We start from the raw sequence: 15589 nt of genomic DNA on the forward strand, positions 1-15589 counted from the left end.
GTGGCTCCGGGGCACCAGCACCGCCCCCCAACCCCCCACCCTTCGGCAGCATCTTCCAGCAGCTCCTAAGCTTTGGAGGCACAGCGCTCCCCCACCCCTCTTTTCTTATAAAGGGCCGCTCCCAGGGTTTGGGGTCCTCACCCCTAGCGGGAGTCCCACTTTTCCAACCTGGAACCCCAAAGTATCGAGTGTGGATGGCAGTAGGCGGGGGTCCTTAGACGGGGGCTGGGCAGAATCGTAGGCCACCCGCTTCCCTGCCTGCTGTCAGGACCTCTCTGCCCCGGTTCTTTGGCTTCCCTGGCAAGGGTGGGGGTGGTTGAAAATGTACGGGGGAGATCGGAGCAAGGTGGGTAGAGGGTTTGGTGGGGGAGAGGATGGGGCTGGGGGAGGCTCTGCAGGGGAAAGGCAAGGGTAGGGATGGTAGACAGGCAGAAGGGAGGAGGCAGGTTACTCACCATGTGGGCTGGGGCTCAGGCTGCCTCCCAGGCACAGCATCCATGACCGGAGACCTCCACTCCCACCTCGCCCAGACAAGCCAAGCCCCCTCCCCTTCCGGAGAGACTGCTCCAACCCAAAGAGCCAAGGTGGGGGAGCCGCAGGAGAGAGTCCCCTCTCTCCCCAGCTGGAGGAGCAGGCGGTGGAGGGAGGGGGCGCGAGGTAGTGGCAGGGGTAGGGGGAGATGAGAACAGTGTAGGGGAAAAAAAATCTGCCTTGGATGGAGATAAGGAAAAGGAGCTGGGAGCTGGATGGGAAGAAAGAGGGGGCTATCAAGAGGGGGTGTTTTTATTATTTTCTTCTTATGGTTGGGAGAGGGGAAAAAAAATCAAAATTCTGATTCCATCCCAGCACAAATCAATGTTTGCTCCCTCCCAGCATCGCGGGGGAGGCTGGGCCAGGCAGATTTAAAGGGGCAGAGAGAAGAGAGGAGAGGGTGGGGAGAGGAGGAGACCGGGCTGAAGAGGCAGCGGCGGTGTTAGCGTTGGGGGCGGGGCAGGAAAGGATGGGTGCCTGCTCTACCTGCGCTGAGGGAGGAGGCCAGTAGAGTGGACGAAGAGAGGCACCGAGCCCCACAGGGTCAAAAGAAACCTTGGGGTGCAGGCCGGGAGTGGGGTGAGGCTGAGGGGAGGGGAGAGGAGCCAGGGGGAGGAGACTGAGCTGAAGATGGGGAGGCTGGGGGAGGCCGAAGCCAGCCGGGGGAGGAGAGATGCTGGCGGGGCCGGGAGAGGGCGAGAAGAATACAAAGAAAGAGGTGCAGGGATGAGAGCTAAGGCGGGGGGAGATTCTGTCGGAGAAGGAGAAGGGGAGGGAGACCCATTCCGGGGCTGGTGAGGGATGGCAAGCAGAAGAGAGGCAGGGGAGGAGGAGAAGGAGGGAGAAGAAATAGATATGGAGACTGAGAGAGTGAAATAAGGGTTGTGAGGGAAGGAGAAAGCTCTGCACGGGGAGGGCGGGCCTGGGGAGACATCTAGGCAGGAGGAGCCCAAGCAGGGGCTGGAGGGCCGGAAGTGGTGTTTGTGGGGCCCTGGAGAGAAGGATGAACCTGCCAGCTGCTTGGACTGAAGTCAGGAAGCCTTTGGGCCTGGACGCCCGTGTCCACCAAGTCCACTGTCCTCCCTAAGAAACCGCTGCCGTGGACCGAGAGGCTCTGCACCTGCGCCTTCTGAGCGAGCTTGAAATGGGGCCCTGCCAGGAGGCCTGGCTGCACAATCCTCCACCCCCTCCACTGTTTCTCCCTGGGTTCTTCCCAGGGAGGGGAAGGGCAGGCATGAGGGGGTGCATTGTTTTTAAATAGGGAACAGGGGTCTTGCTTGGGTGGTGCCACGAAGAACCTGGGTGTTTGGAGTCTTCTCTTTTGCAAACCTAGAGGCAATGACGTGTTTTTTTGGGGGGTGCTTTATTGTGGCAAGGTCCCCTTCAGCCTTCCACTGCTCCCTGAGGCTCCCTGACCAGAGGGGCCACACAGCCTGGGTCTTCCTGTTTACAGACAGAAGTAGGCACATCTTTCCTCTCCTCAGCTTACTCAGACACTGAATCTACCCTGCCCCTAAGCATTAGGAAGGAGAATGCTGTCCAGTTACCCACAACAGGGTAGAGAGTCAACTGCAAATGAATGCTTTTCTTCTTTTTTTTTTGGCTGCTTTCAGGATCTTATATCCTGGACCAGGGATTGAACCCAGGGCCCCAGCAGCGAGAGCGCTGAGTCCTAACTACTGGACTGCCAGGGAATTCTCTCAAGTGCTTTCATTTTCATACAAGTTCTGGTCTACCCTATCATTTTACAGAGACGAGAACAAGGCCCAGCCAGGGTTTGAGGGGAGATCACTTACCCAAGGTCACACAGCAGAGGTGGCAGAACTAGGATTAGGACAGACAGAGACGCCTTTTGAGCCTCCCAGGAATAATTCCTCCCAGGAATCCCTTGTACTTGGAATCTGCCCTTAAACTCAGGAGATCCATTTTGAGTACTGAGGTAAAAGAGCATGAAGTTTGGAATAAAAGGAAATTTCTCTTGCACATTGTTTTTCTAAAGGTGGATATGAGGTTGGAGAAACATGTTAAGCCTTCAGGGTTGGGACCACATCTAAGAGCTTAGCACGGAATGGGGCAACTGTGGGTCTACTTGGGACAAGGCTGCCGATGGAGAGGTCCTCCCTTCCCCTCTCTCTTCGCTTTCTTTCTTGCTGAATGGAGAGACATGTACATAGTTTACGATGTATCAGGCATGTTGCAGGGGAGACAGATTCAGTGGGGAACAGTGTGGTGCCTGCCCTCATGGAGCTTATTATCTAGTAGAGAAGACAGACAACGAACAAGCAATTCTAGAGTAGTTCATGTTACCATGAACTAGGGGTAGAAATAGAGAAGAGCCTAACTTTCGCTGGCTCCCTAGGGAAAGAGCATTGAAGATGAATCCAGGAGTTGTGGAATAGGCTCAACTGCATTGCAACACTCACCCCTAGATACCAAGGCCTTCCTTCTCCACACAGCACACGGTACTATTCAGACCCTAAGATCCCCCTTTTCTCCAAAAAAAAAAAAAAAAAAGGGTAGGAAACAAGAAGAGAAAAACAAAACTATGGGTCTGGGGATACTTGTGCCCTGTGTTTTAGGGAGGAATGGTGGCAGGGTAAGTGAAAAGTGGGGAGCAATGCTTATTGGCAGGGTGACTCAGTACTGAATTCTAAGCTGCAAATCAAGGTATCGTCTGATGAAGTCCCTGGCAGGACTACCCTGGAAACTGCGGGGCACTCACAGTCCTAGCCCCTCATATTGCCCTGAAAGGCAGTTTTCCAGCCCCTCTCTGGTCTGTCTCTACAGGTCCTATAACCCTTCTTTTAGGGTCAAGATGCCTTTTTTTTTCCTTTGGAGGTTGCAATGGTTTGTTCTGCCACAATTTCCTAAGGCCTGGAGGGTCGTAGAAAAGGGAACCAATACTATATGAAGCAGCTCTGGACTCGGAGCCCCACTGTGGGTGGTCTTCCACCTGTGTTACTTCATTCAATCCTCATAACAAAACTAACTTTGAGCAGCCCAGACAGGAGGCCAAGAACTGGGCTGGGAAAGACGGACAGGCCTCCGTCTGAACCCTGACTCTACTGCTGGCTAGCTGGGTAAAGCTGAGCACAGTCCTTAACTTTTCCGAGCTGCAGTTTGTGTATTTCTAAAATGGGAACACTGTAACCTACACTTCAGCTTGTTGTGAGGATTGAAATGATCATGTATGAGTAGCACATGTCATTATACAGCGAGGCAAAACCACTTGGTCTAGTGCCTCGTACATAGTAAATGCCCAGTAAATGGGGCTTGAAAAATAGGTGGCATTATGCCAGTTTTATAGGTGAGGAATCTGAGACCCAGAGGTTAACTTGCTCAGTGTTGCACAGCTAATATGTGGCAGCCGTTGGAGTTGAATATCTGTCAGACTCTCAAGAGTATTATTTTAACAAATGCAATTTTGGGGGCCTATTTATTAAAGTTAAACATGTAGAAATACAAAAGCACAGTATCAAGAGTAAAAATCACCCATAGTCATTGCATGACTAGCAATCAAGTGTATTAATGTTTTCATACTGTCTTCTCCTCTATGCATTTTTTATTTAACATAATTATTTAAATACTGCATAAACAATTTTGTATCCAACTTATTTGCTTTGCATTACACTGAGCAATTTTTCATATCATTCAAACATCCTTGAATTTTTAATGACTGCGTAATATTTCACTGTTTGGATGCAACATAAATTGTTGAACCATTCTAGCATAGCACATTTATGCTATTTATAGTTTTTATTATTAAATATTAACATCAATTTTTTTTCTTTTGACTATGCCACAAGGCTTGTGGGATTCTTGCTCCCTAATCAAGATTTGAACCCACTCTGTTGGCATTGAAAATGCAGACTCCTAACCACTGACCCACCAGGCAATTCCCCCAGATTAACACCTTTTATACAAATCCTTGCATTTCTGATGATTTTCTTAAAAAATGTTTTGAGAATTCCCTGGCAGTCCAGTGGTTAGGACTTGGTGCTTTCACTGCAGTGGCCTGGGTTCAATCCTTGGTCTGGGAACTAAGATTCTGCAAGTTGCATGGTGTGGCCAAAAATACATATAAAGTTTTATCACAGAAAATTTCAAGCCTATACCAAGATAAACAAAAAATAGAATAGAAAACTCCTATATGCCCATCCCCCAACTTCAACAGTTACCACTTTTGGCTAATCTTGTTTTCTCTTCTATTTATTTCAAAACCCAGGCATCATGTTATTTCAGTCTGTTGATTTCTTGAATTTCCCAGAATTACTGGACCAGAAGATAGAAACACTTGGTAAGATTTTGGATTTATTTGGCTAGAATCACTTCTAGAAAGGTTGCACAAATTTGTACTCTCACCAGTTGTGCATGAGAATGCTGGTCTGATTGCCTTCATGTATTTGTCATGTTGTAGCCACGCGTTCCGGGAAACAGACTCACTCAGAAAGACAGTGCAGATAGTGGAGTGCAGTTTATTACAGCGGCGGGCCCAAGGCAGAGTCTCCTCTTAGCCAAGGACCCCAGCCAGTTTTTGTGAAAACCTTATATACCCTAAGTGTATGTGCCCAAACCCACCTCCCCAGATTCCCTGAAACTAATCTGAACAAAGATACAATCAAAGTTAACCCGGTGATTCATATGCCTTAAGCCTAGGTAGTTAACAGTGGGCAATTATCAATAGGCCTGTGGTCATACTCCAATAAGTATAATAGAATATATGATTCTAATCAGTTACACAGATAATTAGCATATTCTTTTAGGCTAAGGAGAGTCTAGGGAAGAGCCCTGGGGCCTGGTTTTCCAGTTTGTGTGTTGTTTCCATAGATACTGGGCATATAGCTCAAAGTCCACGGTCTGGCCCAAGATGGAGTCCTGCTTTCAAGATAGAGCCTGTTTTGTCTATTTCCTCTTTCAGTCTCTCTCTCTCTCTCTCTCTCTCTCTCTCACACACACACACACACACACCTTTGGCCAACTTGACAGGTGAAAAATGTTTTTTTTCACGTACATTTGTTTGATTGCCAGGCTTAGACTGAGAAGGCACTGTAGTTGAGTCAACCGCCTGAAGCACCCTGAGAAACATGCTGATATCTCCTGGGGACCCCAGCAGGGGCCTGTAGGCTTGGAAGTTCATCTTCCAATGTTGCTTCCCCTTCCAACCCCCACGGGGCAGGGGGGAGCTTGGGAAGCTCTCTCGCCTCATCCCATTGGCAGCCACCAGGGGTCAGGATGGGGCCAGAGATCCCCATGGTGGGAGAGAGGGTAAGAATGGCCAGGGTCCAGACACTGCATTACCTCTGTCTGGCCACAGCTGTTTGGACACAAAGCTTCCCCTGCTCATCAGATCATGATTCTAGAATGTTCAATATGCTGTCTTTCCCTGTGTGGCCACTCCTGCCTCTCCCTGCTCCCGGTTTTGGCTTGCCAGAAGGGAAAGGGTGTTTGAGACCTTGTTTCTGTTTCTTTTCCCACACTTTCTGTGGGGTTGGGTTCTCTACAGAGCAGGGATTTTTAACCCAAAGTCTATGGACTAAAAGACCCAAGGATGGGCCTTCAGGGACTGTGAATCCTCTGAACATGGGCAAATGGGGCCTGGATATCCATTTTTCCCCTGTGGGAGAGGACAAGAACTTCAGATTCTGTTGAAGGGATCTATGCTTGGCAAAGTCCGGCATCATCTGGTACCCCTCATCCCTCCTAAGCTCATTTGTTTCCTATGGTGGCTGTGAAGGGAGCAGCTTGGTGTTGGAAAGAGGGGTGGTCCTGGGGGTTATGCTATGGGGTTGGGCCTTCAACATCATCCAGTGGAGCTGAGAAAAAGAACCTAAGTTTTTCCCTGGGTGGGATGGGAAGGAGAGGGGATAACAGGCTGTCATTAGGGCTGACTTAGATTTGGGTGCACACTGAGGTACCCTGCCTCACACTGAGGAGCACGTGTTTGTATGCTTTAAATGACTGGTGTGGGGATCAGAGGATCAGGGGAAGAAAGGCCTGGGTATCTTCCAGGTCGTTGGTCTTGGAGCCCGTACCTATGAGCCATGGGAGGTGGCAGGGTAAGATGCCCAATAGGCAAAGAAACCAGCCAGGTTACATTCTGCTACAGCACTGATCTGTGCCTTGTTTCATCACAGCTTGCTCTGAGTCCTAGCCCGTGCATGTGTGGATGGGAGGTGGGATTCCAATCCTGGAGATTCTCAGAGCAGGGCAGGCTGGCCTTACAGCAGAGGGAGGAGCCGGGGGTGTGGAGAAGCTGAGATTCAAGGCCAGAGTCAGATATGAAGGGGAAAAAAACCCCCGTGCCTTCCTAAATCCCACACTAGTATCCTGTTTTAACTCATAATAATGGTTTATATTTGTACATGAAGATAACCTGAGGATACAGCCAATCCAATCATTCCCCACATTCCTTTTTGGCAACTGCCCGAACAGCAGGAGGTAGCGGGTGGAGACCTTAAACTGCAGTCATCGCATGTGTGTGAATACTTGGCATTCTGTTTCAGGTGTCTCAGTTTCTGATGTTCACTCTGGACTCAGTTGTGCTCCCCCATCTTATTTTCCAGGGTGGAATTTCACCTCTTGCAGCTGCAACTGCTACTTCCCACAGAATTTCCTTATTAAACGGAGAATTAGCATGTGTTAAAGACAGATTCACATCTACTTGACTCTTTCTCTCTGATGAAAATAGAAAAATTGAAAAAAAAATTTTTAAGTGACATCTTCGAAGAAAAATGGGAACAACTGTTCAAAACACGGTGTGCCAGGAATAAATGCAGGGAAATAGCCTTCTCTGTGAAATTCATTTTCAGGTTAAGAGGCTTCTCATCCTGCCCCTTGGAGCTGGTGGAAAATGGCCCCACCCTTTCCTCCCTTGCCTTTGTGGGATCCCTTCTTCCCGCTGTGGCAACCACAGACTCAGTTCCCGCTGTTTACCCTCTGGTCCTCCTGGACGAGGCTGCTCTTGGTAACCATAGAGACCAGGATGTGCCCTTGCACTAGCGTTAGGTGGGAGAGCAAGGGCGTTCACACTGTGAAAAGCCTCCCCTCCTCATGTTTCAACTAAAAACATCTTTGCACCAGCACATTTATCTATCTAATCCGTTATTTGAGTCACAGTTTTCTATTAACTCTGGAAGAGGTGGTGGTGGTGCAGGCTGATGTGAGGCTTGGAGAAGTTGATTTTTACCCTTCAGTGAGGATGGAGCAGCCAGTGTGTCCCTGGTCCCCTGGTGTGGGACATACAAAGGGAAGCCCACACACAGCTGAGCTCCCTGGCTGGGACCTGAAGCAGGTGGCCTCCCAGTCCCTTCCCTTCCCTCAGTACACAGTGAACACCCCCCTGAGAGGGAGGTGCGCTAGGTATCTTCCTGTTAGCACTTCATGCTTGAAAATGACACTGACTAGGTGGCCCAGGAAGAGGGCAACACTAGGCCCTGGGTTCCCTTCCTTTTGTGGAATAGCTGGGAGATGATAGTACTAATAACTGACATTCACAGAAGGCTTACCAAGTTCTGGGCCAAGTTCTGTATTTGCAGTATCTTATTTAATCTTCACAATAACCTTATGAAGTAGGCACTATTATCTTCACTTTTCCAATGAGAACAACTGTGCCTTAGAGAGATTGGTAACTGTCCTAGGTTAGCAATTCTCAAACTCTGGCATGCAGTAGAATCAGCCAGAGTGCTTGATCAAACAGTGAGTGGGATCTCACCCCCAGAGTGTGATCCAGAAGGCTGGGATGTGGCCCAAGAATCTGCATTTCTCCTAAGTTCCTGGGTAAGGCTAATACTGTTGGACCAAGGAAGGCACTTTGAGAATCACTGCCCTAGGCCATATAGCTACTAAGCCTAGCAAGTAAGCAAGCATGCATGCTTAGTGTCTGTAGCCCATGGACTATAGCCCTCTAGGCTTCTCTATCCATGGGATTTCCTAGGTGTGAATACTGCAGAGATTTGCCATTTCCTCCTCCAGGGGCTCTTCCCAATGCAAGGATCCAACGCATGTCTCTTGTATCTCCTGCTCTGGCAGGCAGATTCTTTACCACTGAGCCACCTTTAGAACAGTTTCTTTGGTGTCTAAAGCTTGTGGGTTTTTTTTGTTTGTTTGTTTGTTTGCAAATGTTTTCTGTTATGGCCACACCTTGGGGCTTGCAGGATCCTAGTTCCCTACCAGGGATTGAACCCTGGCCCCAACAGTAAAAGCACCGAGTCCCAGCTACTGGACCATCAGGAAAGTCCCTGAAGACTGTTTTTCTAGCCACTGCACACATTGCCTTTTTGTAGACTTTTCCATGCAGATTCCCCCAAACCCTGCCCTTGATGGGGGGTGGACTGGATGAGGAGGGCAGTCAGCTTCTTCCTAATGACCCCAATCACATCCATAGCTTTCTCCCCACCTGGAAAGACCTGTCCCAGTTTCTCAGCTCTTTTTCCTTGTGGCTTTGTCACCCTGTGGGAATATCTGCCTAACAGCTTGATTCCTCCCTCACCTCTGCCCTCAGTTCTGGGAGCACTCCTGCTCCTGCCCCATGGATGGGAGGAGTGATGATTCCCATTTGTTAACCTGGCTTCAAGGCCTGTGGTGGCTCGTGTTGCGGTGAGCCTATTATTCCTTTGTATCTTTAGGTCTGTCATTATGACTTCATGCTCCAGACCACCTGGTGACTGAGGATCCTTCCCCGGAGCCCCTGGTGGCCAGACCACTCTTGTGCTGTCCTTCTGCCCACTGAAATCTTGCAGGTCCCTCCCTGCTTGAGTGAGTGCTGTGTTAAAGCAAGGGCAGGAGCTGCCCTGAATATGCTCAGAGTGACTGGACATTCATCACCTGGGGGATATATATAAGATCATAATCCCATCCTTGGAGCTGGGCTTCCCTTCACTTTATCCACCACTGTGTCCCTGTGCTAAGTACAGGAAAATGAGACTCAGGAGGCTTTTATTGCCCTAGTATTTAGCAGCCCCTCCCCTGCCAGAGCAAAGTTCTAGGGTGGGAGTGAGGGAGTGGCTGACCTTGTGGTGTGACAGAAAGCATCCTGGAGGAGCAACATGAATATAAGGACCCACATGCCACATCCAGCCGCTCCAATGCCTAGTAAGGCTTCCCCCGCCAAAGGCCACTGTCTCCTCTTTAATAAATCAAGCATTAGATTAAGCACATGAGAAGGCTAAGTGTCTCATTTCTATTTCTGGCCTTCAGACACCGGTGACAGTGGTGACCTCAGGCTGTGGACGGGAAGGATTTGCCCCAAACCCTACCCAGGAGTGCCCTGAACAACTCAGGAGAGAGTCTGCCAGTTTTCATTTTGGCCAATGACATGCCAGGCCCTCGGCTTTTGCCTCAGTTCAGATTTGATTTCTGGGCCTTTGTCTCTGTGAGCTTCCCCCTTGAACAGCCCCGTCCATCACACTTTCACCGGCTTCTGGACGGCTGTCCTAGCAGAACACGGGACTCTGTTCTTAGGGTGGCCCTGGGGTTTCCGCCCTCGTGTTGTTTGCGGTAGTTTTTCCCTCACCCCATCCCTAGGCCTCCTGGGGCTCCATTCCAGGGTTAAGCAAAGCCTGACAAGGTGCAGTAAGAGCCCAGAGGCTGTCACACGGCCCCGGGGACTACCAGTCCCTTCCCAGGTCCCACTGGGCTACCAGAGCCTGGTCATCTGGATTTGTTCTAAAAGTCAGAGCTCAAGCTACTCCAGTCAAATTGCCACCCAGAAGAGGAGGAGGCAGCCAGTGAAGGGGAGGTGGGTGAGGGCTGCTGTGGAACTTTAGTGGGAGCTGGGGACTGTTCCTTATGCCAGGCTCTGGTGCAAAAAGGAGAGGAAATGCTGGTGGGAGGGAGACAAAGAAGGCAGGAGGCACTAGAGGCTGGCTCAAGCCTCTAGCCGTTGAGGGAGAGAGGCTTCTCTTAGCCCCAGCTGTGCTGGACCTCCCATTAGCATGCTTTCATGCTATTGAAAACCATTATCAAATGAGTTTGGGATCTGCAGGCTTTAAGGTGGGAAGGGCAGAAGGCCTGGGGCCCCTGAAGAGGGAGGTGAAGTCACTCAACATTTAACTTTCCAGGAACCATCTTCGCTTTATCTCAGACCCCGCTTCTTTGGTCTGCAGGCAGACCTTTGCATGGGCAGGTGGGTGCTGACTATCCTGCAGGGGGCTCTTTCCCAGCTGCACAGCTGTCAGAGAGGGCGCTGGAGCCTGTACATACATACACTTTGTGCGTCTTTGGGAAAGCTGTCACCCCTCTGAGACCAAACCTGCAGTATCTCTGAGGTATGCCTGTAGTGGCTGTGTGACCTTGTGCAAGTTATTGTATTTATCTGGTGCCTCAGTTTTCTCTTCTGTGAAGTAGGAATGATTATGGTATCTACCTTAAATGGTTATATGAGGATTAAAGACTTAATATTTACAAAATACTTGGAATAGTCCCTGGCACATAGTAAAAGCTGTACTAGTATTATAGAAATATAAAAACAAACAGGTCATAGTTGAACCTCAGAGTAGATGAGTGGTTTGCCTCCTCCAGGTAATCATTACCATTGTGAAAGAAAAAAAAGGAAGGAAGAACTCCTGTTCCTTTTGAAGTATGCTAAGTAGATTTGACCAGTCTTACAAAATCTTTTCCAGAAAATGGAAAAGGAAAGAAAACTTCCCAACTCATTTAATAAAGAGATTATCTTGATACTGAAACCAGACCGAACATAGGAAGAAAAAAGAAAAGAAAAAGAAAACGACAATCCAGTTACCCTCATGAGGGACTTTCCTGGCTAAGACTCTGTGCTCCTGATGCAGGGGGCTGGGTTTGATCCTAGGTCAGGGAACTAGATCCCACATGCCACAACAGAGAGCCAAGATCCCGAGTGCCACAGCCTGGCACAGCCAAATAAATAAATAAATATTGAAAAAAGAACCCTCATGAATATAGATACACAAATAGAAAAATATTAATGAAATTTTAGAAAATAGAATTTAGCAATGGCTAAAAACCATTATCTGAGAAGGCAATGGCACCCCACTCCAGTGTTCTTGCCTGGAGAATCCCAGGGACGGGGGAGCCTCGTGGGCTGCCATCTATGGGGTCGCACAGAGTCAGACACGACTGAAGCGACTTAGCAGCAGCAGCAGCAGCAAAAACCATTATACATCATAATCAACCAAGACGCAAAGCTCATTCAAGGTTCAAACATCAGTCCATGTAATTTATCATATTAACAGGCTAAGGAAGATTACTGTATGTTTTCTTCTAAAAGTTTTATAGTTTTATGTTTTACTTATAAATCTGTGTGCTATTTTGAATTAATTTTTGTGTACCATGTGAGGTTTAGGGGCAGGCCGACTTCATGGATACGTCTGGAGCTGGAAACCCAGGAGGGAGATGAGATGCAGAGGCTGGGAGGGCAGGAGGGAGCACAGGATGTGAGCAGAGTCCTGGGACGTTCTGTGTATTATGTTGTGAGATGAATGTCAGTGAGAAAAATAATTTATGACTCGGCAACAGTTTGTTGAGGCAATATTTAGGACTGACAGGGAGAATATATTCTCAGGAAAGAGGAGGATGGGGGTCAAATGCTCTGTCTGGAACGTCCTTGGTATGCAGCCTTGGAGGACACACTATCAATCTTCTCCTTAAACCGACCTATAATTTCCAGGAGCCTGACCTGTGCTCAACTGGAAAGGCCTTGGGTATAGATAGGGATTAATAGACTGTCAGTGAGGGTGGAGTCTCCTAGTGGAGGAGGGGGGAGCTTTTCGTCCTTGGGGGGATAGCAGGAACTGGTGGCTGTGTAGGGAGCCTGCCCTCTGAGAAATTTTCCTTGGGGCAGAAACAGGGTGGTGGGAATCTGAGAGGAGCTGTCAAGGGCCTGCTCTCTGCCCTGGTTCCCCTCCGCCCCAGGGCTACTGCTCTGCCTGGTAGATTGTGGAGTGGGCTTCTCAGATCTGAGGCTGGGGGCAGGAAGGCTGATGGGAAGTAGCCTTGGGAAGTCTCAGGCAGGTTGTTGTTTAGTCTCTAAGTCATGTCCAACTCTTTGCGACCCCATGCACTGTAGCCCACCAGGCTCCTCTGTCAATGGGATTCTCCAGGCAAGAATACTGGAGTGGGTTGCCATCCCCTTCTCCAGGGGAATCTTTCTGATCTAAGAGTTGAACGCACATCTCCTGTGTCTCCTACACAGGCAGGCAGGTTCTTTATCACTGGCACCACCTGGGAAGTCCCAAAATTTACTGTAATAGAAATTAAAACTGAGAAATTTTAACTTATTCATTAAAACCCATTATATGTTCATATATATAACATTTTCAGCTTTATTGAGTTATAACTGATAAAAGATTTGTAAGATATATTTAAAGTGTACAATGTGATGATTTGATATACATATACATTGTGCAAGGATTCTCCCCATTGAGTTAACACATCCATCACCTCACATAATTAACTTTTCTTGGTGAGAACATTTAAGTTCTACTCTCTTGCTGCTGCTGCTAAGTCGCTTCAATCGTGTCTGACTCTGCGACCCCATAGACGGCAGCCCATCAGGCTTCCCTGTCCCTGGGATTCTCCAGGCAAGAATACTACAGTGGGTTGCCATTTTCTTCTCCAATGCATGAAAGTGAAAAGTGAAAGTGAAGTCACTCAGTCGTGTCCGACTCTTAGCGACCCCATGGACTGCAGCCTACCAGCCTCCTCTGTCCATGGGATTTTCCAGGCGAGAGTACTGGAGTAGGGTGCCACTGCCTTCTCCCTACTCTCTTAGCAAATTTCAGTTATTCAACGTAGTGTTTATCAACTCTAGCCACCATGTTATACATATATTAGATCCTCAGAACTTTTCATCTTATAATTGAAAATGTACCCTTTTACCAATCTTTCCCTATTTCCCCTACTCCCCAGCCTTGGAAAAGACTTTTTTTTACTGTTTCTATGAGTTTGACTTTTCTTTTTAGATTCCACATGTAAGTGATACCATGGAGTATTTGTCTTTCTATGTCTGGCTATTTCACTAGGCATAATGCCCTCCAGGTTCATCCATGCTGTCACAAACGACAATATTTCTTTCTCTTTCTTTTTTTAAAGCAACTTTTTATTAAACTATAGTTTTCTTTTTTTTTTAAGGCTAAAATATTGTGTGTATATATAATATACATGGTGGTGGTGGTTTAGTCACTAAGTTATGTCTGACTCTTGTGACCTCATGGACTGTAGCCTGCCAGGCTCCTCTGTCCATGGGATTATCCAGGCAAGAATACTGGAGTGGGTTGCCACTTCCTTCTCCAGGGATTTCCCCGACCCAGGAATTGAACCTAGGTCTCCTGCATTTCGGGCAGATTCTTTACCGACTGAGCTATGAGGAAATCCCATACTATACATATATATCACATTTTCTTTATCCATCTATCCATTGACAGATATTTAGATTGTTTCCATATCTTGGCTATTGTGAATAATGTGGCAATGAACATGGGAGTGCAGATACCTCAATGTTTTTATTTCCTTTGGATATTTACCCAGAAGCAGAATTCCTGGATGAAATGGTAGTTCTATTTTTAATTTCTTGAGGAACTTCTACACTGTTTTCCATGGTGGCTGCACCAGACATTTTTTCATAAATACCGTGTTAAATGAAAAATAGCTATACTTTCTAAGGCAAAAATATAGTGAGAAAAGTGGCATTATTGTACATTTCTACAAGCCTCTTTAATGTCAGGCTTAATAATAGACAGCTAACATCTCATACCTGCTTCTGCATTTACTCTGTTATAATGTGCTGTTTTGATGGAAGTAGATGAAGCATATCTGGACTCATAGATACGCAGTTGGAAAGAGAGGAGTATCAGCTTTCTCAGATAATTGTGAATATTTCTCTTTCATACTACAGCAACACTTGACAACTGATAGTTTCTTTTTTAAAAAAGTTTACTTTATTTGGGCTGCACTGGGTCTTCCTTGCAGCGTGTAGGCTTTTCTCCAGTTGTGCTCGGGGTTAGTTGCCCCCATGTGGGATCTCAGTTCCCTGACCATGGATGGAACCTGAGTCTCCTGCATTGGAAGGTGGATTCTTAACTACTGGACCACCAGGGAAACTGGTAGTTTTCGTAAAGCTTAGTTTCAGTGTGGAATGTGAAACCATATCAACACATTTTTCAGCTCTGTTATATTAAAATTCCTTTGATCTATCTTACACTTTGAGTGGATCATTCACCTACGTGTGATGCTGTAATATCACGTGTTGGTCTTCTGGAAAATTTTGGTTCACTGAGCTATGCATACCCCTCCAAACGCTGATATATTTTATTGCACAATACTAAAAATCACATTTATTAATATCAATATTGATCTCATTGGAAAACTCTTATAGTGTCAGGCAGTTGTTAAATTCAGGATGGCAGATGCAGATTTCCTACAATTGTAATTTTTGTTGGAAAATTCAAATTGTATGAATGGCAGCAAGTATTGTCACTTATGTTCCTTGAAGTGAAGTCTCCTTTGTTTATTTTTGAGAAAATCCCTGCCAAATATCCAAATATAAATAGTCATAGTTTGCCTATCAGTCATTCTTTCCAGTAAAATAGTGCTACACAAAGAAAGTGGACAGTTCAGTTTCTGTCTCAGATGATTGCACAAGTGCTTTTCCTTGAGATAACCATTGTTCTTCAGCATGCATCAGCAATGTTTTATGTATACTTCCCATTTCTTCACAGTTCAGTTCAGTTGCTCAGTTGTGTCCGATTCTTTGTGACCCCATGGACTGCAGCACGCCAGGCCTCCCTGTCCATCACCAACTCCCGGAGTTTACTCAGACTCATGTCCATTGAGTCGGTGATACCATCCAACCATCTCATCCATCCTCTTTCGTCCTCTTCTCCTCCTGCCCCCAATCTTTCCCAGCATAAGGGTCTTTTCAAATGAGTCAGCACTTTGCATCAGGTGGCCAAAGTATTGGAGTTTCAGCTTCAACATCAGTCCTTCCAATGGACATTCAGGACTGATTTCCTTTAGGATGGACTGGTTGGATGTCCTTGCAGTCCAAGGGACTCTCAAGACTCTTCTCCAACATCACAGTTCAAAA

General features: G+C 47.3%; 1 protein-coding gene across 1 annotated transcript in view; it reads right to left on the reverse strand.

Annotated features, from left to right (window-relative positions):
- Nucleotides 1–15589, reverse strand: part of JPH4 (junctophilin 4) — a 34909-nt gene that overhangs the window by 7717 nt on the left and 11603 nt on the right.

This window comes from Bison bison, unplaced genomic scaffold (assembly GCF_000754665.1).
Source record: "Bison bison bison isolate TAMUID 2011002044 unplaced genomic scaffold, Bison_UMD1.0 scf7180017864526, whole genome shotgun sequence".
NCBI lineage: Eukaryota > Metazoa > Chordata > Mammalia > Artiodactyla > Bovidae > Bison > Bison bison.